The 23,848-nt window shown below is 49.8% G+C and overlaps 2 protein-coding genes and 1 non-coding gene across 3 annotated transcripts in view; 1 reads left to right on the top strand and 2 right to left on the bottom strand.

Annotated features, from left to right (window-relative positions):
* LOC141063274 (oocyte zinc finger protein XlCOF8.4-like) overlaps positions 1-8,424 on the bottom strand; it is a 101,809-nt gene extending 93,385 nt beyond the window's left edge. The window contains exon 1 of the mRNA XM_073557336.1: positions 8,019-8,424. The gene's annotated coding sequence lies outside the window, so the exon portion shown is untranslated. The remainder of the gene's footprint in view (positions 1-8,018) is intronic.
* Positions 6,594-6,676, bottom strand: TRNAL-CAG (transfer RNA leucine (anticodon CAG)). The gene has a single exon. It is a non-coding gene; the product is annotated as a tRNA-Leu (tRNA).
* A 640-nt stretch (positions 8,425-9,064) lies between the features above and the next one.
* The window catches only part of LOC141063281 (uncharacterized), a 31,164-nt gene continuing 16,380 nt past the window's right edge, over positions 9,065-23,848 (top strand). The window contains exon 1 of the mRNA XM_073557344.1: positions 9,065-9,079. The gene's annotated coding sequence lies outside the window, so the exon portion shown is untranslated. The remainder of the gene's footprint in view (positions 9,080-23,848) is intronic.

Below are 23,848 nucleotides of genomic sequence, written 5' to 3'. Positions count from 1 at the left end.
CTGAGGCAGGGGCAGCAGCAGCGCTGAGGCAGGGGCAGCAGCAGCGCTGAGGCAGGGGCAGCAGCAGCGCTGAGGCAGGGGCAGCAGCAGCGCTGAGGCAGGGGCAGCAGCAGCGCTGAGGCAGGGGCAGCAGCAGCGCTGAGGCAGGGTCAGCTGTGCTGGGGCAGGTGGGCTCTGTGGTGGTGGCAGCGGGCGGCGCTCTGCGGTGCGGTGGTGGCAGCGGGCTGTGCTCCGGTACAGGGACGGCGGCTCCGCCGCGATTTCTTCGCAGCCCGGAGGCCCCCGCACTTCCCTTGCTGGCCGCCGCCATGTTGCAGTGGCCTCCGGGAGCATGGACACCGGAAAGAATCTGCCGCAGACCTCAAAATTTGAAATCTCATTTTCAAAAGTGAGAGCCGGCTAATGGTGCCAAAAATGAGAGCAATAGCTTTAACAACCGGTTCCACCGAACCGGGGAGAACCCGCTGAATCCCACCCCTGGCTGCGCCCCGAGGGCTCATAGTGCTGCGCTGTGTGGAGTGGGATTCGAACCCACGCCTCCACGTGGTGACTGCAGACGCTGAACACGCTCCCTGGTGCACAACAGCTTGCACCTCCAGGGACCAGTACTGCTGCTGTCAGGAGTGGGATTCGAACCCACGCCTCTACGGGAGACTGCCCCGAGGGCTCATAGTGCTGCGCTGTGTGGTGCGGGGTGGGCAGGGTCAGCGCTGCGCCCCCAGGGCTCATAGTGCTCCGCTGTGTGGTGCGGGGTGGGTGGGGTCAGCGCTGCGCCCCCAGGGCTTATAGCGCTGCGCTGTGTGGTGCGGCGTGGGCGGGGTCAGCGCTGCACCCCCAGGGCTCATAGTGCTCCGCTGTGTGGTGCGGGGTCATCTCCCATCTCCTCCCTGGCTCTGTGCTGCTGTGCAAGATCGCTTAGTGGTGGGGGAGGGGCGGCAGTGACTGGCCGGTGGGCAGGGTCACTGTGCTATGGGAACCAAGATCCGGCCTGCATAGAAGGTGGAAGAGGGAGGAGTCGTGTGACACGCCGAGCTGCCTGTGACTCATCCCCTGGCTCGGGGGGCGGAGTCAGCGCCGTGCAGCACACAAACAGTCTCTCCCTGGCTTGCAGTACAGTGAGGCTGGGGGATGGGCGGCCGGGCTCTGTGTCACGTGGCTCCGAGCCCACCCCCTGCTTTCTCGGTCTAACTGCAGCAACAATGACGTCACCTGAGCGCCAGATTTGAACCTTGGAGCTGCCGGCCGGTAACTGTATGCCTGTATGGGGTCAGCTGTGGGGGGAGGCAGGGGGTCCCTGCAGAGTGTATGGGGTCAGCTGTGGGGGGCACTGCGGGTAGACAGGGGGTCCCTGCAGAGTGTATGGGGTCAGCTGTGGGGGGCACTACGGGGGAGACAGGGGGTCCCTGCAGAGTGTATGGGGTCAGCTGTGGGGGGCACTGCGTGGGAGACAGGGGGTCCCTGCAGAGTGTTTGGGGTCAGCTGTGGGGGGCACTGCGTGGGAGACAGGTGGTCCCTGCAGGGGGAGGTGAGGACAGTGTATGGGCACAGCTGTGGGGGGCATGGCGGGGTACAGGCGTTCCCTGTGGGGTAGGGGAGGGTTAGGGGGGCTGTGTTGTCACTCTGCTGTGAACACTAATTATGAATGCAATATTTCCCTTATTAATTATTGTTTTTTTATTTCTCTGTCTCTCAGTAGGTAACACTTGGGGCAGTCGCCCGCTCTCTGTGTGTCTGCTGGCAATATACGCTCGTAGAAAAAGGGGTTAATGTACCAGTACAATTCATAGGACTTAATTTTTATTCTATGTCAAAATTCAATAATTTCCTTTTCCCTTTTTTTTCCAATAGGTAACAAGGCATCGTGGACACTAAACTGGCTCAAGAACTGGCGGGACAAGGACACCAAGTTTGCCTAATGGACGACATCGCTATGGAGGAACACAGCTCTCCGGCCACCATCATCATGTGGAGCAGCTAAGCCTCTTCATCCTCGGTTTGGGTAAGTGACAATCCATGTATGTATGGTCTAAGGAGCGGTCATGGCACATGTACATACATGTATGTGTAAACATGTATATACAGTCAGCTGTCATGGCACTCGGGAAGTCACACCAGGGGGCTGTGTGGCCCTGTAGGCCTCTACACCACCACACAGCCTCCCGCAACCCGCTCTACAGCACCACACAGCCTCCCGCAGCCCCGTCTACACCACCACACTTCCTCCTCCAGCCTCTGTCTCCCCCCTCCAGTCCCTGACGCCCCCCCCTCCAGCCTCCTTCCTAATTTAGAGCTTTTGTTTTTTTTTATCAGCATAAATTGTCATTTAAGAAACGATTGTCCATTCAAGAAGAGATTTGTGTTGGCAGATTATCCTAGGAAAGCGTGTTAGATGATAATAATCGTGCTGCCCATCTCACCCGACGAGCAAGCAGCACCCTTGTTCGTTGGGTGAATTGACCTTTTAAGGGAGCCCGACGTACTCACTAAATTGTCCCTATCCCTAAGTTTTTTTGGATGCAGATTGCTCTCACACGAGTGTTTTTTTGATTTGGAAAAGAAAGAAATGAGGATGGAGAATCAAAACTTTAAGGCTAAAAAATATACTCACACATATATACACCAACTGTATAGACACACATATAAATATTTATGGTGTATACATTAGGCTATAAGACCTGGAGACTGTTATTACACATGCTGCCACTAGGTTTATTTTCTTTTCTTTAAAAAAAAAAAAAGATGCAACGGACCATAAGAACACCCCAATTTTCAGTAGGAAAATAGGGTGAAAAAAAATAATGTGTCAAATGGGGGTCCGTCTTACAGTCCGAATTCAGCTTACCTGGGAAGGGATCTGGCACAGGTGAAGTAGTCACAGGGGTCATTCAGTGGTCCAGGCTCGTGCGGTGGCGGCTCTGTGCTAGGGCAGGTTGGTTGTGCTGGGGCAGCTGCGCTGGGGGAGAGGCAGCTGCGCTGGGGGAGGGGCAGCTGCGCTGAGGCAGGGGCAGGGGCAGCTGGGCAGGGGCAGCTGCGCTGGGGCAGGGGCAGCTGCGCTGGGGCAGGGGCAGCTGCGCTGGGGCAGGTGGGCTCTGTGGTGGTGGCAGCGGGCGGCGCTTTGCGGTGCGGTGGTGGCAGCGGGCTGTGCTCCGGTACAGGGACGGCGGCTCCGTCGCGATTTCTTCGCAGCCCGGAGGCTGTGGGGGGGAGACAGGGGGTCCCTGCAGAGTGTATGGGGTCAGCTGTGGGGGGCACTGCGGGTAGACAGGGGGTCCCTGCAGAGTGTATGGCGTCAGCTGTGGGGGGCACTACGGGGGAGACAGGGGGTCCCTGCAGAGTGTATGGGGTCAGCTGTGGGGGGCACTGCGTGGGAGACAGGGGGTCCCTGCAGGGGGAGGTGAGGACAGTGTATGGGCACAGCTGTGGGGGGCATGGCGGGATACAGGCGTTTCCTGTGGGGTAGGGGAGGGTTAGGGGGGCTGTGTTGTCACTCTGCTGTGAACACTAATTATGAATGCAATATTTCCCTTATTAATTATTGTTTTTTTATTTCTCTGTCTCTCAGTAGGTAACACTTGGGGCAGTCGCCCGCTCTCTGTGTGTCTGCTGGCAATATACGCTCGTAGAAAAAGGGGTTAATGTACCAGTACAATTCATAGGACTTAATTTTTATTCTATGTCAAAATTCAATAATTTCCTTTTCCCTTTTTTTTCCAATAGGTAACAAGGCATCGTGGACACTAAACTGGCTCAAGAACTGGCGGGACAAGGACACCAAGTTTGCCTAATGGACGACATCGCTATGGAGGAACACAGCTCTCCGGCCACCATCATCATGTGGAGCAGCTAAGCCTCTTCATCCTCGGTTTGGGTAAGTGACAATCCATGTATGTATGGTCTAAGGAGCGGTCATGGCACATGTACATACATGTATGTGTAAACATGTATATACAGTCAGCTGTCATGGCACTCGGGAAGTCACACCAGGGGGCTGTGTGGCCCTGTAGGTCTCTACACCACCACACAGCCTCCCGCAACCCGCTCTACAGCACCACACTTCCTCCTCCAGCCTCTGTCTCCCCCCTCCAGTCCCTGACGCCCCCCCCTCCAGCCTCCTTCCTAATTTAGAGCTTTTGGTTTTTTTTATCAGCATAAATTGTCATTTAAGAAACGATTGTCCATTCAAGAAGAGATTTGTGTTGGCAGATTATCCTAGGAAAGCGTGTTAGATGATAATCGTGCTGCCCATCTCACCCGACGAGCAAGCAGCACCAGGGTGGATAAAAATCTTGAATTTTTTTAAAAAATCAAAAAAATCAGATTTTTGACAGTATTTGCACTTTGCTCTTGCACCTTTCTTTCCAAGATCTGCTGCTGGCATCTCAACAAAATGAACCCAAATAGGGTCTCTCTTACGACCTGCTGCCATGGCTCACACAGATCACTTATGAAGTTTGATTGTTACTACAGCCTGAGCCAAGCACTGCTGATGTTACTACAGCCTGAGCCAAGTACTGCTGACTATCCAACAAGTTTGGGCATGTCAACTGAATGCAGGGAAAAAGAAACTAAACCCAAACTGAAACCATGCTAGAAGTGTGGAATTAAAGGGGCAGTATGAACAAAATGTGGAGGCTATTAATAGTTTATACAATTAAGACATGCTGCTTTTAAACACCTACCTATTGCCATATAGTAAAACAAAAAAGATTTTTACTTACTTTGGGGTCCCCCCCTCACCCTGGCGTTAGATCGTTGCCCCTACTTTCGTCCGTGTAACTATGGGCGCACATGCACACTGCTCTCACTTCTCATTTTAATCGTGATTTATATTAAAAAAAAACCTTTTGATTTAAATCAGTGATTTAAATCATGATTTAAATCAGTGATTACAATCATGATTTAAATCGATCCGATTTAAATAGAAAAAAATCTTTTGATTTAAATCGTGATTTAAATCATGATTTAAATCGGCGTGATTTAAATCAATCCACCCTGAGCAGCACCCTTGTTCGTTGGGTGAATTGACCTTTTAAGGGAGCCCGACGTACTCACTAAATTGTCCCTATCCCTAAGTTTTTTTGGATGCAGATTGCTCTCACACAAGTGTTTTTTTGATTTGGAAAAGAAAGAAATGAGGATGGAGAATCAAAACTTTAAGGCTAAAAAATATACTCACACATATATACACCAACTGTATAGACACACATAAATATTTATGGTGTATACATTAGGCTATAAGACTTGGAGACTGTTATTACACATGCTGCCACTAGGTTTATTTTCTTTTCTTAAAACAAAAAAAAAAAACTGTCGCTGTCAGGAGTGGGATTCGAACCCACGCCTCCACGTGGTGACTGCAGACGCTGAACACGCTCCCTGGTGCACAACAGCTTGCACCTCCAGGGACCAGTACTGCTGCTGTCAAGGAGTGGGGTTTGAACCCACGCCTCCACATGTGGTGACTGCAGACGGTTAACACGCACCCTGGTGCGCAACAGCTTGCACCTCCAGGGACCAGTACTGCTGCTGTCAAGGAGTGGGATTTGAACCCACGCCTCCACATGTGGTGACTGCAGACGGTTAACACGCTCCCTGGTGCGCAACAGCTTGCACCTCCAGGGACCAGTACTGCTGCTGTCAGGAGTGGGATTCGAACCCACGCCTCCACATGTGGTAACTGCAGACGCTTAACACGCTCCCTGGTGCGCAACAGCTTGCACCTCCAGGGACCAGTACTGCTGCTGTCAGGAGTGGGATTCGAACCCACGCCTCCACATGTGGTAACTGCAGACGCTTAACACGCTCCCTGGTGCGCAACAGCTTGCACCTCCAGGGACCAGTACTGCTGCTGTCAGGAGTGGGATTCGAACCCACGCCTCCACGGGAGACTGTTATTACACATGCTGCCACTAGGTTTATTTTCTTTTCTTAAAACAAAAAAAAAAAACTGTCGCTGTCAGGAGTGGGATTCGAACCCACGCCTCCACGTGGTGACTGCAGACGCTGAACACGCTCCCTGGTGCACAACAGCTTGCACCTCCAGGGACCAGTACTGCTGCTGTCAAGGAGTGGGGTTTGAACCCACGCCTCCACATGTGGTGACTGCAGACGGTTAACACGCACCCTGGTGCGCAACAGCTTGCACCTCCAGGGACCAGTACTGCTGCTGTCAGGAGTGGGATTCGAACCCACGCCTCCACGGGAGACTGTTATTACACATGCTGCCACTAGGTTTATTTTCTTTTCTTAAAACAAAAAAAAAATACTGTCGCTGTCAGGAGTGGGATTCGAACCCACGCCTCCACGTGGTGACTGCAGACGCTGAACACGCTCCCTGGTGCACAACAGCTTGCACCTCCAGGGACCAGTACTGCTGCTGTCAAGGAGTGGGGTTTGAACCCACGCCTCCACATGTGGTGACTGCAGACGGTTAACACGCTCCCTGGTGCGCAACAGCTTGCACCTCCAGGGACCAGTACTGCTGCTGTCAAGGAGTGGGATTTGAACCCACACCTCCACATGTGGTGACTGCAGACGGTTAACACGCTCCCTGGTGCGCAACAGCTTGCACCTCCAGGGACCAGTACTGCTGCTGTCAGGAGTGGGATTCGAACCCACGCCTCCACGGGAGACTGCAACCTGAACACAGTGCCTTAGACCACTAGGCCATCCTGACTGCTGACATTGACATGCTCCCTGGTGACACAAGAGTTTGCACCACCAGGGACTTCTGTACAGATCTGCTGTCCAAATCAGACATTGGGGCCCCTGGTGGGACTTCTGGCAAAGCCAGAGGGGACATTGGGATGTCATTTGAAAGCTAATTACCAGACTGAGGTGAGGGAGCAGTTCTTGGGGCTGTGTGGTGCTCTGTTGGGCATTTGTGCACCCTCAAGCCTGCACCACAAGGACCACTTTTATCCATGGACAGCCAGGCTCTGACCCCCTGAATTCAAATTCCATTTGAATTCAAATACAACACAAAAAACACAAAAAGTTGTGCATACAACTTATACCACAATGAACAGATTACTAATAAAACAATCCACCAGGAGTTAACAGTGGACATGTGGAGCTTTCATGTAGCCTCACTGTGCCCAGTAACATTGGCTGGTCACCCTACATGAGAAAAAATTGTAATATTCCAATATTCAAAACTCTGTCCCTGTCTAATTTCTTTGTAACAAGACATCAGATGATCGTAGATAAAGGCATTTTATTCAACTTTTCACAAAGTTAACAGAGAGGCTGTAAAAACATCAAGAGACATTTTTTGGCTTAAAAAAAAAAAAAAAAAATTAAACTGATGAATCAGCTGGTAAGTTTCTTTGGATGTACAGTGGTCAGATGGATTTGAGAAGGACGTTCTCTCGGCAGACGGGTGCCTGTTATACCCTATAGAATATATTCAGTGTACACGTCCTGGTGTGAAAAGAACCTAATATATATATTTTTTTTTTTACTCCAAAAACAGAAAAAAAAACAGAGTGAAGGCAATCAGTTTCCACCAGACACAAACAAACCTAAGTTTGCTTCGGCCAGAAATCACTCGAAATAAAAGGGTTTCCAGGACCTTCAGGCCCCTGAAGCTTAAAACTAGCGAAGAGACTGGGGGGGTGAAAACTAAATTATATATATATACACACCACCTGCCCAGACTGGACTGATGACGACCCGACCAGAACCCGTGTGAGGCCTAGTCGGCCCCGGTAACTGAAAAGGCCACTACTGTTATGCTTTTAATCCTTTCCCAGTCATATAAAAGAATTTTAAAAAAAATGGCCGGAGAGTTGCTATATGGCGCAAGTTCCCCCCCAAAAAAAGTTTCTAACACATTCAGTTACAAATGTGTAATTTTCCTACATCTGAGGGGGAAAAGGCCACCATGGAGGTGTGTGTAAGAAGGTATGGCCGCTCCCAGGGTCCTCCATCACATACAGAGGCCTAGAGACATCACCCGGCCTCACACGGCCCCGAACTACGCGCACAGACTGAAGAAGAAGGGGCTCCGCCATTACCGGAGGAGATTGTGCGCCTCCATGCTGCGGTTCTGGAGCACACCGCGGCCACACGGAGCGGGGTGGACGGCATTATGGTATCAGGCCGCCGAGATCTCCCCCTCACGAAAACCTCCTGACTCGGCGGAGACACGGTGAGGAGGACCGCAGCCGCTGCTACAGATGGCGGCACTTCCGCCTGTGCTCCGCCACCACAGGAACTAAAATGGCGGCCGGGCGGGGAAGTGACGTGTGGTGAGGAGACGTGGGAGGCCGGACTGAGTCATGGAGGAGGCGACGGTGGTGTCGTAATGTTTGCTGTGGAGAGAGCAGCAGCAGAGGAGCGGAGCTGTCAGCGGGGAAGAGCGCGGCACAACACAAAGCCCGGAGGAGGGAGCGGCGACACCCCGCAGAGGACAGAAGGGAGACGGTGTGTGGGGGGAGAGAGTGGGGGGAGCAGAGGCTGAGCATGGGGGGGGGAGCAGAGGCTGAGCATGGGGGGGGGGAGAGCAGAGGCTGAGCATGGGGGGGGGGAGCAGAGGCTGAGCATGGGGGGGGGGAGCAGAGGCTGAGCATGGGGGGGGGGAGCAGAGGCTGAGCATGGGGGGGGGAGCAGAGGCTGAGCATGGGGGGGGGGGGGGGAGCAGAGGCTGAGCATGGGGGGGGGAGCAGAGGCTGAGCATGGGGGGGGAGCAGAGGCTGAGCATGGGGGGGGGGGGGGGGGAGCAGAGGCTGAGCATGGGGGGGGGAGCAGAGGCTGAGCATGGGGGGGGAGCAGAGGCTGAGCATGGGGGGGGGGGGAGCAGAGGCTGAGCATGGGGGGGGGGGAGCAGAGGCTGAGCATGGGGGGGGGGGAGCAGAGGCTGAGCATGGGGGGGGGGGAGCAGAGGCTGAGCATGGGGGGGGGGGAGCAGAGGCTGAGCATGGGGGGGGGGGAGCAGAGGCTGAGCATGGGGGGGGGAGCAGAGGCTGAGCATGGGGGGGAGCAGAGGCTGAGCATGGGGGGGGAGCAGAGGCTGAGCATGGGGGGGGGGGGAGCAGAGGCTGAGCATGGGGGGGGAGCAGAGGACAGAAGGGAGACGGTGTATGGGGGGAGCAGAGGCTGAGCATGGGGGGGGAGCAGAGGCTGAGCATGGGGGGGGAGCAGAGGCTGAGCATGGGGGGGGGGAGCAGAGGCTGAGCATGGGGGGGGGGAGCAGAGGCTGAGCATGGGGGGGGAGCAGAGGCTGAGCATGGGGGGGGAGCAGAGGCTGAGCATGGGGGGGGAGCAGAGGCTGAGCATGGGGGGGGAGCAGAGGCTGAGCATGGGGGGGGAGCAGAGGCTGAGCATGGGGGGGGAGCAGAGGCTGAGCATGGAGGGGAGCAGAGGCTGAGCATGGGGGGGGGGGAGCAGAGGCTGAGCATGGGGGGGGGGGGAGCAGAGGCTGAGCATGGGGGGGGGGAGCAGAGGCTGAGCATGGGGGGGGGGAGCAGAGGCTGAGCATGGGGGGGGGGAGCAGAGGCTGAGCATGGGGGGGGGAGCAGAGGCTGAGCATGGGGGGGGAGCAGAGGCTGAGCATGGGGGGGGGAGCAGAGGCTGAGCATGGGGGGGAGCAGAGGCTGAGCATGGGGGGGGAGAGCAGAGGCTGAGCATGGGGGGGAGCAGAGGCTGAGCATGGGGGGGGGGAGCAGAGGCTGAGCATGGGGGGGGAGCAGAGGCTGAGCATGGGGGGGGAGCAGAGGCTGAGCATGGGGAGGGGGAGCAGAGGCTGAGCATGGGGGGGGAGCAGAGGCTGAGCATGGGGGGGGAGCAGAGGCTGAGCATGGGGGGGGAGCAGAGGCTGAGCATGGGGGGGGAGCAGAGGCTGAGCATGGGGGGGGGAGCAGAGGCTGAGCATGGGGGGGGGAGCAGAGGCTGAGCATGGGGGGGGAGCAGAGGCTGAGCATGGGGGGGGAGCAGAGGCTGAGCATGGGGGGGGGAGCAGAGGCTGAGCATGGGGGGGGAGCAGAGGCTGAGCATGGGGGGGAGCAGAGGCTGAGCATGGGGGGGAGCAGAGGCTGAGCATGGGGGGGGAGCAGAGGATGGTGCTTAGGGGGCGGAGCTGGAGTGTGGTGGACGGGAGATAAAACACAACCTTAGTATGTAGGGCTGTGGAGTCGGAGTCGGAGCTCATTTTGGTGGAGTCGGAGTTGGTATAAAATGGAACGATTCCGACTCCTAAAATATATAATAAATTGGGTACAGTAGTTCAATGCAGAATGTGCTGAATATTTTTTCATAGGAATTTGGGAAAGTTATGAAATGTCCTATAAATGGCTGTTCTATTCCTGATCTAAGGCTACATTCACACACAGCGTTTTTGCTGCGTTTTTTGAGGATACGTTTTTCAGTTGCAAAAGCAGATCAGCTTTTTAAAAACTGCATCACCTGAAAGGTTTTTGAGCTCATAGATAATGTTTTCAATATCAGAGCAGATTTCTAATCTGCTTTTATTTATATATCTGTCTATCCATATCATATCTGTACCAAAAAGAATGAAAGCCGGATAGCACACAGACTAACACTCCTTTTTTTTAGCACCAGTCAGGTCCACCTCATAGCTGCCCAAAAGGACGCCCAGGACAGGCATTGCTCGTCTTCAGTAACATCAACTGATAGTTGGAATAAATATACTGCATTCACCACCACATCTTCTTAAGGTGCAGGCTTTATTTTCAAGTGTAGGGGTGTGCAGTATGAGGTTCTGCCCCCCCCAGGTTTGATCCTGGCTACGCCCATGATGTGGATGTAGCCTGAGGATCTAGGCTTTGTCTTAGCCGAGATAAGTCATAGTATGTGTGTGTGTATATATATATATATATATATATATATATACATATACACACACACACACTACAGACCAAAGGTTTGGACACACCTCAATCAAAGCGTATTCTTTATTTTCATGACTATGGTTTAATAAGTGGGATTTCTTGCCTTATAAATGGGGTTGGGACCATCAGTTGTGCAGAAGTCTGGTGGATACACAGCTGATAGTCCTACTGAATAGACTATTAGAATTTGTATTATGGCAAGAAAAAAGCAGCTGAGTAAAGAAAAACGAGTGGCCATTATTACTTTAAGAAATGAAGGTCAGTCAGTCCGAAAAATTGGGAAAACTTTGAAAGTGTCCCCACGTGCAGTGGCAAAAACCATCAAGCGCTACAAAGAAACTGGCTCACATGAGGACCGCTCCAGGAAAGGAAGACCAAGAGTCACCTCTGCTGCGGAGGATAAGTTCATCCGAGTCACCAGCCTCAGAAATCGCAGGTTAACAGCAGCTCAGATCAGAGACCAGGTCAATGCCACACAGAGTTCTAGCAGCAGACACATCTCTACAACAACTGCTAAGAGGAGACTTTGTGCAGCAGGCCTTCATGGTAAAATAGCTGCTAGGAAACCACTGCTAAGGACAGGCAACAAGCAGAAGAGACTTGTTTGGGCTAAAGAACTCAAGGAATGGACATTAGACCAGTGGAAATCTGTGCTTTGGTCTGATGAGTCCAAATTTGAGATCTTTGGTTCCAACCACCTTGTCTTTGTGCGACGCAGAAAAGGTGAACGGATGGACTCTACATACCTGGTTCCCACCGTGAAGCATGGAGGAGGAGGTGTGATGGTGTGGGGGTGCTTTACTGGTGACACTGTTGGGGATTTATTCAAAATTGAAGGCATACTGAACCAGCATGGCCACCACAGCATCTTGCAGCGGCATGCTATTCCATCCGGTTTGTGTTTAGCTGGACCATCATTTATTTTTCAACAGGACAATGACCTCAAACACACCTCCAGGCTGTGTAAGGGCTATTTGACCAAGAAGGAGAGTGATCGGGTGCTACGCCAGATGACCTGGCCTCCACAGTCACCAGACCTGAACCCAATCGAGATGGTTTGGGGTGAGCTGGACCGCAGAGTGAAGGCCAAAGGGCCAACAAGTGCTAAGCATCTCTGGGAACTCCTTCAAGACTGTTGGAAGACCATTTCCAGTGACTACCTCTTGAAGCTCATCAACAGAATGCCAAGAGTGTGCAAAGCAGTAATCAAAGCAAAAGGTGGATACTTTGAAGAACCTAGAATATAAGACACATTTTCAGTTGTTTCACACTTTTTTGTTAATTATATAATTCCACATGTGTTAATTCATAGCTTTGATGCCTTCAGAGTGAATCTACAATTTTCATAGTCATGAAAATAAAGCAAACTCTTTGAATGAGAAGGTGTGTCCAAACTTTGGTCTGTACAGCCATGGCTAAAAATTTTGAGAATGACACAAATAATAATTTTTACAAAGTCTACTGCTTCATTTTTTCTAATGGCAATTTGCATATACTCCAGAATGTTATAAAGAGTGATCAGCTTAACAGCAATTACTTGCAAAGTCAATATTTGCCTAGAAAATTAACTTTATCCCCCAAAACACATTTCAACATCATTGCAGCCCTGCCTTAAAAAGGACCAGCTAACATCGTTTCAGTGATTGCTCCATTAACACAGGTGTGGGTGTTGATGAGGACAGGGCTGGAGATCAATCTGTCATGATTAAGTAAGAATGACACCACTGGACACTTTAAAAGGAGGCTGGTGCTTGGCATCATTGTTTCTCTTCTGTTAACCATGGTTATCTCTAAAGAAACACGTGCAGTCATCATTGCACTGCACAAAAATGGCCTAACAGGGAAGAGTATCGCAGCTAGAAAGAATGCACCTCAGTCAACAATCTATCGCATCATCAAGAACTTCAAGGAGAGAGGTTCCCTTGTTGCCAAAAAGGCTCCAGGGCGCCCAAGAAAGACCAGCAAGCGCCAGGACCGTCTCTTAAAAGTGCTTCAGCTGTGGGATCGGACTACCAGCAGTGCAGAGCTTGCTCAGGAATGGCAGCAGGCAGGTGTGAGTGCTTCTGCACACGCTGTGAGGCGGAGACTCTTGGAGCAAGGCCTGGTCTCAAGGAGGACAGCAAAGAAGCCACTTCACTCCCTGTACCTCTTGCAGAATATCAGTCTGTCCATGATGTTTTTTCTGGAGAGGACTGCTGAGGACTGGGGTAAAGTCACTTTCTCTGATGAATCCCCTTTTCGATTGTTTGGGACATCTGGAAAACGGCTTATTCGGAGAAGACCAGGTGAGCGCTACCACCAGTCTTGTCTCATGCCAACTGTCAAGCATCCTGAAACCAGGGCCGCCATCAGGGCATGACAGGCCTTACATGTGTATGGGGCCCGGTGATTAGGGGGGCCCGACCATGCTGGCAGCCCGATCCGCGCTGGGGCCCCCCTACATTTTATACAGGCTTCTGCAGCTATATTTTAAATTCAGACTCAGCGCCTGCCGGGACCCTCGGGCAGGCCCCCCCCCCCCCCCCCCGCACCATGGTCCAGCCAGCGCCGAAATCCCCCCCTGCACAATGGTCCAGCCACAGCTCCGCCCTCACCTGACGTCACACACTGCTCTGCTCCTCCACTTCCTCATTCAGTCAGTGTGCCACGTGGGAGAGGGAGGGAGCCTCGCGCTGGAGCACAGCCAGATAACAAGGTAAGAATTTTTTTTTTTTTTTTTTTTTTTGAGAGCGGCTATCCAGGGAGCCTGGGGCAGAATGCTGGACATGGGGCATAATGCTGGACACTGGGGGCAGAATGCTGGACGCTGGGGACAGAATGCTGGACGCTGGTGGCAGAATGCTGGATATGAGGGCAGACTGTGAGACGGGGCAGAATGCTGGACATGGGGCAGAAGAATGCTGGACGCTGGGGCAGAATTCTGGACATGGGGCAGAAGAATGCTGGACGCTGGGGCAGAATTCTGGACATGGGGCAGAAGAATGCTGGACGCTGGGGCAGAATTCTGGACATGGGGCAGAAGAATGCTGGACGCTGGGGCAGAATTCTGGACGTGGGGCAGAATGCTCGAAGCTGGGGCAGAATGCTGGAGACTGAGGCAGAATGCTGGACATGGGGGCAGGCTGTGAGCTGGGGCAGAATGTTGGATACAGATACTGCACAGTACCACTCATCCTGTATATATATACACTGCACAGTACCACTCCTGTATATGTATATACTGCACAGTACCACTCTTCCTGTATATGTATATACTGCACAGTACCACTCCTGTATATGTATATACTGCACAGTACCACTCCTCCTATATATACACTGCACAGTACCCCTCCTCCTGTATATATACACTGCACAGTACCCCTCCTCCTGTATATATACACTGCACAGTATCACTCCTCCTGTATATATACACTGCACAGTACCCCTCCTGTATATATACCTTGCACAGCACCACTCCTATATGTACACTGCACAGTACCCCTCCTCCTGCATATATGCACTGCACAGTACTACTGTCCTGTATATATACACTGCACAGTACCACTCCTGTTCTGCATATATGCACTGCACAGTACCACTCCTGTCCTGTATATATACACTGCACAGTACCACTCCTGTCTATATACACTGCACAGTCCCACTCCTGTATATATACACTGCACAGTACCACTCCTGTATATGTATATACACAGCACCACTCCTGTCTATATACACTGCACAGTCCCACTCCTGTATATATACACTGCACAGTACCACTCCTGTCCTGCATATACACACTGCACAGTAACACTCCTGTACATATACACTGCACAGTACCACTCCTGTATATACACTGCACAGTACCACTCCTGTCCTGTATATATACACTGCACAGCACCACTCCTCCTGTCCTGTATATATGCACTGCACAGTACCACTCCTGTCCTGTATATATGCACTGCACAGCACCACTCCTGTCCTGTATATATACACTGCACAGCACCACTCCTCCTGTCCTGTATATATACACTGCACAGTACCACTCCTATATATACACTGCACAGTAACCCTCCTCCTGCATATATGCACTGCACAGTACCACTCCTGTCCTGTATATATACACTGCACAGTACCACTCCTCCTTTCCTGTATATATACACTGCACAGTACCACTCCTCCTGTCCTGTATATATACCCTGCACAGCACCACTCCTGTCCTGTATATATACACTGCACAGTACCACTCCTCCTGCATATATGCACTGCACAGTACCACTCCTGTCCTGTATATATACACTGCACAGTACCACTCCTGTCCTGAATATATCCACTGCACAGTACCACTCCTGTCCTGTATATATACACACTGCACAGTACCACTCCTGTCTATATACACTGCACAGTACCACTCCTGTCCTGCATATACACACTGCACAGTACCACTCCTCCTGTATATATACACTGCACAGTACCACTCCTGTATATAGAAAGTACCAAACAAAGAAGCAGTCAAAAAATCCATAAAACTATGATATTTATTAAAGATAATTTAAAACATTAATAGATATGGACACACAGTGTTTGGACAGGGAAAAGGAACAGCATATAAATGAACACAATCGTCATGAAGGGCCAACGAAGCTGCAAACACCCCGCCAGGATAGTAAAATGCAGAGCTAGATGGTATAGCTAATAAGAGTTAAGGGGTTATATAAAGTATAATAAGACAAATCATACAGCAAGTGCTACAATCCTTCATAAGAAGTATACCCTGACAAAGTGCAAATGCGCACATGCAAAATTGATGTATAATACACGTCATACTAATGACCTAATAAACTGCATTACTATACCTGAAGTACGGGGGGAAGCAGCAAGGTCGGTCCTATCCCCGACGCGCGTTTCGGAGCTAGAAAAACAACTTCCTCAGGGAAGCACCACTCCTCCTGTCCTGTATATATACACTGCACAGTACCACTCCTGTCCTGTATATATAAACTGCACAGCACCACTCCTCCTGTCCTGTATATATGCACTGCACAGTACCACTCCTCCTGTATATATAAACTGCACAGTACCACTCCTCCTGTATATATAAACTGCACAGCACCACTCCTCCTGTCCTGTATATATGCACTGCACAGTACCACTCCTCCTGTATATATAAACTGCACAGTACCACTCCTGTCCTGCATATACACACAGCACAGTACCACTCCTCCTGTATATATACACTGCACAGTACCACTCCTCCTGTCCTGTATATATGCACTGCACAGTACCACTCCTGTATATATACACTGCACAGTACCACTCCTGTCCTGCATATACACACAGCACAGTACCACTCCTCCTGTATATATACACTGCACAGTACCACTCCTCCTGTCCTGTATATATGCACTGCACAGTACCACTCCTCCTGTATATACACACTGCACAGTACCACTCCTGTCTATACACACTGCACAGTCCCACTCCTGTATATATACACTGCACAGTACCACTCCTGTCCTGTATATATACACTGCACAGTACCACTCCTCCTGTATATATACACTGCACAGCACCACTCCTCCTATATACACTGCACAGTACCCCTCCTGTATATATACACTGCACAGTACCACTCCTGTCTATATACACTGCACAGTACCACTCTTGTCTATATACACTGCACAGTCCCACTCCTGTATATATACACTGCACAGTACCACTCCTGTCCTGCATATATACACTGCACAGCACCACTCCTCCTGTGATGTATATATACACTGCACAGCACCACTCCTGTCCTGTATATATACACTCCACAGTACCACTCCTCCTGTATATATACACTGCACAGTACCACTCCTCCTGTATATATACACTGCACAGTACCACTCCTCCTGTATATATACACTGCACAGTACCACTCCTGTCCTGTATATATACACTGCACAGTACCACTCCTGTCCTGTATATATGCACTGCACAGTACCACTCCTGTCCTGTATATATGCACTGCACAGTACCACTCCTGTCCTGCATATATGCATTGCACAGTACCACTCCTGTCCTGTATATATACACACTGCACAGTACCACTCCTGTCTATATACACTGCACAGTTCCACTCCTGTATATATACACTGCACAGTACCACTCCTGTCCTGCATATACACACTGCACAGTACCACTCCTCCTGTATTTATACACTGCACAGTACCACTCCTGTATATACACTGCACAGTACCACTCCTGTCCTGTATATATACACTCCACAGAACCACTCCTCCTGTCCTGTATATATACACTGCACAGCACCACTCCTCCTGTCCTGTATATATACACTGCACAGCACCACTCCTCCTGTCCTGTATATATACACTGCACAGCACCACTCCTCCTGTCCTGTATATATACACTGCACAGCACCACTCCTCCTGTCCTGTATATATACACTGCACAGCACCACTCCTGTCCTGTATATACACACTGCACAGTACCAATCCTGTCCTGCATATACACACAGCACAGTACCACTTTTCCTGTATATATACACTGCACAGTACCACTCCTGTCCTGTATATATACACTCCACAGCACCACTCCTCCTGTCCTGTATATATACACTGCACAGTACCACTCCTCCTGTCCTGTATATATGCACTGCACAGTACCACTCCTGTATATATGCACTGCACAGTACCACTCCTGTCCTGTATATATACACTGCACAGTACCACTCCTCCTGTATATATACACTGCACAGCACCACTCCTCCTGTATATACACTGCACAGTACCCCTCCTGTATATATACACTGCACAGTACCACTCGTGTCCTGTATATATACACTGCACAGCACCACTCCTCCTGTCCTGCATATATGCAGTGCACTATCCACTCATGCCCTGTATATATACACTGCACAGTACCACTCCTGTCTATATACACTGCACAGTCCCACTCCTGTATATATACACTGCACAGTCCCACTCCTGTCCTGCATATACACACTGCACAGTACCACTCCTGCATATATACATTGCACAGCACCACTCCTGTATATAAACTGCACAGTACCACTCCTGTCCTGTATATATATATACACTGCACAGCACCACTCCTCCTGTCCTGCATATATGCACTGCACAGTACCACTCCTGTCTATATACACTGCACAGTCCCACTCCTGTATATATACACTGCACAGTCCCACTCCTGTCCTGCATATACACACTGCACAGTACCACTCCTGCATATATACATTGCACAGCACCACTCCTGTATATACACTGCACAGTACCACTCCTGTCCTGTATATATACACTGCACAGTACCACTCCTGTCCTGTATATATACACTGCACAGCACCACTCCTCCTGTCCTGCATATATGCACTGCACAGTACCACTCATGTCCTGTCTATATACACTGCACAGTACCACTCCTGTCTATATACACTGCACAGTCCCACTCCTGTATATATACACTGCACAGTACCACTCCTGTCCTGCATATATACACTGCACAGCACCACTCCTCCTGTGATGTATATATACACTGCACAGCACCACTCCTGTCCTGTATATATACACTCCACAGTACCACTCCTCCTGTATATATACACTGCACAGTACCACTCCTCCTGTATATATACACTGCACAGTACCACTCCTCCTGTCCTGTATATATGCACTGCACAGTACCACTCCTCCTGTATATATACACTGCACAGTACCACTCCTCCTGTCCTGTATATATACACTGCACAGCACCACTCCTCCTGGCCTGTAAATATGTACTGCACAGTACCACTCCTGTCCTGCATATATACACTGCACAGCACCACTCCTCCTGTGATGTATATATACACTGCACAGCACCACTCCTGTCCTGTATATATACACTCCACAGTACCACTCCTCCTGTATATATACACTGCACAGTACCACTCCTCCTGTATATATACACTGCACAGTACCACTCCTCCTGTATATATACACTGCACAGTACCACTCCTGTCCTGTATATATACACTGCACAGTACCACTCCTCCTGTCCTGTATATATACACTGCACAGCACCACTCCTCCTGGCCTGTAAATATGCACTGCACAGTACCACTCCTGTCCTGTATATTTACACTGCACAGCACCACTCCTGTCCTGTATATATACACTGCACAGTACCACTCCTGTCCTGCATATACACACTGCACAGTACCACTCCTCCTGTCCTGTATATATATGCACTGCACAGTACCACTCCTCCTGTATATATACACTGCACAGTACCACTCCTGTATATACACTGCACAGTACCACTCCTGTCCTGTATATATACACTCCACAGCACCACTCCTCCTGTCCTGTATATATACACTGCACAGTACCACTCCTGTCCTGTATATATACACTGCACAGCACTACTCCTCCTGTCCTGTATATACACACTGCACAGCACTAATCCTCCTGTCCTGTATATATACACTGCACAGCACCACTCCTGTCCTGTATATACACACTGCACAGTACCACTCCTGTCCTGCATATACATACAGCACAGTACCACTCCTGTATATATACACTGCACAGTACCACTCCTGTCTTTACACACTGCACAGTCCCACTCCTGTATACACTGCACAGTACCACTCCTGTCCTGTATATATACACTGCACAGTACCACTCCTCCTGTATATATACACTGCACAGCACCACTCCTATATATACACTGCACAGTACCCCTCCTCCTGTATACACTGCACAGTACCACTCGTATCCTGTATATATACACTGCACAGCACCACTCCTCCTGTGATGTATATATACACTGCACAGCACCACTCCTGTCCTGTATATATACACTCCACAGTACCACTCCTCCTGTATATATACACTCCACAGTACCACTCCTCCTGTATATATACACTGCACAGTACCACTCCTCCTGTCCTGTATATATATGCACTGCACAGTACCACTCCTGTATATATACACTGCACAGTACCACTCCTGTATATACACTGCACAGTACCACTCCTGTCCTGTGTATATACACTGCACAGTACCACTCCTGTCCTGTATATATACACTGCACAGTACCACTCCTGTCCTGCATATACACACTGCACAGTACCACTCCTCCTGTCCTGTATATATATGCACTGCACAGTACCACTCCTCCTGTATATATACACTGCACAGTACCACTCCTGTATATACACTGCACAGTACCACTCCTGTCCTGTATATATACACTCCACAGCACCACTCCTCCTGTCCTGTATACATACACTGCACAGCACCACTCCTCCTGTCCTGTATATATACACTGCACAGTACCACTCCTGTCCTGTATATATACACTGCACAGCACTACTCCTCCTGTCCTGTATATATACACTGCACAGCACCACTCCTGTCCTGTATATACACACTGCACAGTACCACTCCTGTCCTGCATATACATACAGCACAGTACCACTCCTGTATATATACACTGCACAGTACCACTCCTCCTGTCCTGTATATATGCACTGCACAGTACCACTCCTGTATATATACACTGCACAGTACCACTCCTGTCTTTACACACTGCACAGTCCCACTCCTGTATATATACACTGCACAGTACCACTCCTGTCCTGTGTATATATACACTGCACAGTACCACTCCTCCTGTATATATACACTGCACAGCACCACTCCTATATATACACTGCACAGTACCCCTCCTCCTGTATACACTGCACAGTACCACTCGTGTCCTGTATATATACACTGCACAGCACCACTCCTCCTGTCCTGCATATATGCACTGCACAGTACCACTCATGCCCTGTATATATATACACTGCACAGTACCACTCCTGTCTATATACACTGCACAGTACCACTCCTGTCTATATACACTGCACAGTCCCACTCCTGTCCTGCATATACACACTGCACAGTACCACTCCTGCATATATACATTGCACAGCACCACTCCTGTATATACACTGCACAGTACCACTCCTGTCCTGTATATATACACTGCACAGTACCACTCCTGTCCTGAATATATCCACTGCACAGTACCACTCCTGTCCTGTATATATACACACTGCACAGTACCACTCCTGTCTATATACACTGCACAGTACCACTCCTGTCCTGCATATACACACTGCACAGTACCACTCCTCCTGTATATATACACTGCACAGTACCACTCCTGTATATAGAAAGTACCAAACAAAGAAGCAGTCAAAAAATCCATAAAACTATGATATTTATTAAAGATAATTTAAAACATTAATAGATATGGACACACAGTGTTTGGACAGGGAAAAGGAACAGCATATAAATGAACACAATCGTCATGAAGGGCCAACGAAGCTGCAAACACCCCGCCAGGATAGTAAAATGCAGAGCTAGATGGTATAGCTAATAAGAGTTAAGGGGTTATATAAAGTATAATAAGACAAATCATACAGCAAGTGCTACAATCCTTCATAAGAAGTATACCCTGACAAAGTGCAAATGCGCACATGCAAAATTGATGTATAATACACGTCATACTAATGACCTAATAAACTGCATTACTATACCTGAAGTACGGGGGGAAGCAGCAAGGTCGGTCCTATCCCCGACGCGCGTTTCGGAGCTAGAAAAACAACTTCCTCAGGGAAGCACCACTCCTCCTGTCCTGTATATATACACTGCACAGTACCACTCCTGTCCTGTATATATAAACTGCACAGCACCACTCCTCCTGTCCTGTATATATGCACTGCACAGTACCACTCCTCCTGTATATATAAACTGCACAGTACCACTCCTCCTGTATATATAAACTGCACAGCACCACTCCTCCTGTCCTGTATATATGCACTGCACAGTACCACTCCTCCTGTATATATAAACTGCACAGTACCACTCCTGTCCTGCATATACACACAGCACAGTACCACTCCTCCTGTATATATACACTGCACAGTACCACTCCTCCTGTCCTGTATATATGCACTGCACAGTACCACTCCTGTATATATACACTGCACAGTACCACTCCTGTCCTGCATATACACACAGCACAGTACCACTCCTCCTGTATATATACACTGCACAGTACCACTCCTCCTGTCCTGTATATATGCACTGCACAGTACCACTCCTCCTGTATATACACACTGCACAGTACCACTCCTGTCTATACACACTGCACAGTCCCACTCCTGTATATATACACTGCACAGTACCACTCCTGTCCTGTATATATACACTGCACAGTACCACTCCTCCTGTATATATACACTGCACAGCACCACTCCTCCTATATACACTGCACAGTACCCCTCCTGTATATATACACTGCACAGTACCACTCCTGTCTATATACACTGCACAGTACCACTCTTGTCTATATACACTGCACAGTCCCACTCCTGTATATATACACTGCACAGTACCACTCCTGTCCTGCATATATACACTGCACAGCACCACTCCTCCTGTGATGTATATATACACTGCACAGCACCACTCCTGTCCTGTATATATACACTCCACAGTACCACTCCTCCTGTATATATACACTGCACAGTACCACTCCTCCTGTATATATACACTGCACAGTACCACTCCTCCTGTATATATACACTGCACAGTACCACTCCTGTCCTGTATATATACACTGCACAGTACCACTCCTGTCCTGTATATATGCACTGCACAGTACCACTCCTGTCCTGTATATATGCACTGCACAGTACCACTCCTGTCCTGCATATATGCATTGCACAGTACCACTCCTGTCCTGTATATATACACACTGCACAGTACCACTCCTGTCTATATACACTGCACAGTTCCACTCCTGTATATATACACTGCACAGTACCACTCCTGTCCTGCATATACACACTGCACAGTACCACTCCTCCTGTATTTATACACTGCACAGTACCACTCCTGTATATACACTGCACAGTACCACTCCTGTCCTGTATATATACACTCCACAGAACCACTCCTCCTGTCCTGTATATATACACTGCACAGCACCACTCCTCCTGTCCTGTATATATACACTGCACAGCACCACTCCTCCTGTCCTGTATATATACACTGCACAGCACCACTCCTCCTGTCCTGTATATATACACTGCACAGCACCACTCCTCCTGTCCTGTATATATACACTGCACAGCACCACTCCTGTCCTGTATATACACACTGCACAGTACCAATCCTGTCCTGCATATACACACAGCACAGTACCACTTTTCCTGTATATATACACTGCACAGTACCACTCCTGTCCTGTATATATACACTCCACAGCACCACTCCTCCTGTCCTGTATATATACACTGCACAGTACCACTCCTCCTGTCCTGTATATATGCACTGCACAGTACCACTCCTGTATATATGCACTGCACAGTACCACTCCTGTCCTGTATATATACACTGCACAGTACCACTCCTCCTGTATATATACACTGCACAGCACCACTCCTCCTGTATATACACTGCACAGTACCCCTCCTGTATATATACACTGCACAGTACCACTCGTGTCCTGTATATATACACTGCACAGCACCACTCCTCCTGTCCTGCATATATGCAGTGCACTATCCACTCATGCCCTGTATATATACACTGCACAGTACCACTCCTGTCTATATACACTGCACAGTCCCACTCCTGTATATATACACTGCACAGTCCCACTCCTGTCCTGCATATACACACTGCACAGTACCACTCCTGCATATATACATTGCACAGCACCACTCCTGTATATAAACTGCACAGTACCACTCCTGTCCTGTATATATATACACTGCACAGCACCACTCCTCCTGTCCTGCATATATGCACTGCACAGTACCACTCCTGTCTATATACACTGCACAGTCCCACTCCTGTATATATACACTGCACAGTCCCACTCCTGTCCTGCATATACACACTGCACAGTACCACTCCTGCATATATACATTGCACAGCACCACTCCTGTATATACACTGCAC

This window comes from Dendrobates tinctorius, unplaced genomic scaffold (genome assembly GCF_039654945.1).
Source record: "Dendrobates tinctorius isolate UK_male_01 unplaced genomic scaffold, ASM3965494v1 ptg000249l, whole genome shotgun sequence".
NCBI lineage: Eukaryota > Metazoa > Chordata > Amphibia > Anura > Dendrobatidae > Dendrobates > Dendrobates tinctorius.
The sequence above is the reverse complement of the archived record's forward strand: the minus strand, read 5'-3'. Positions and strand labels throughout refer to the sequence as shown.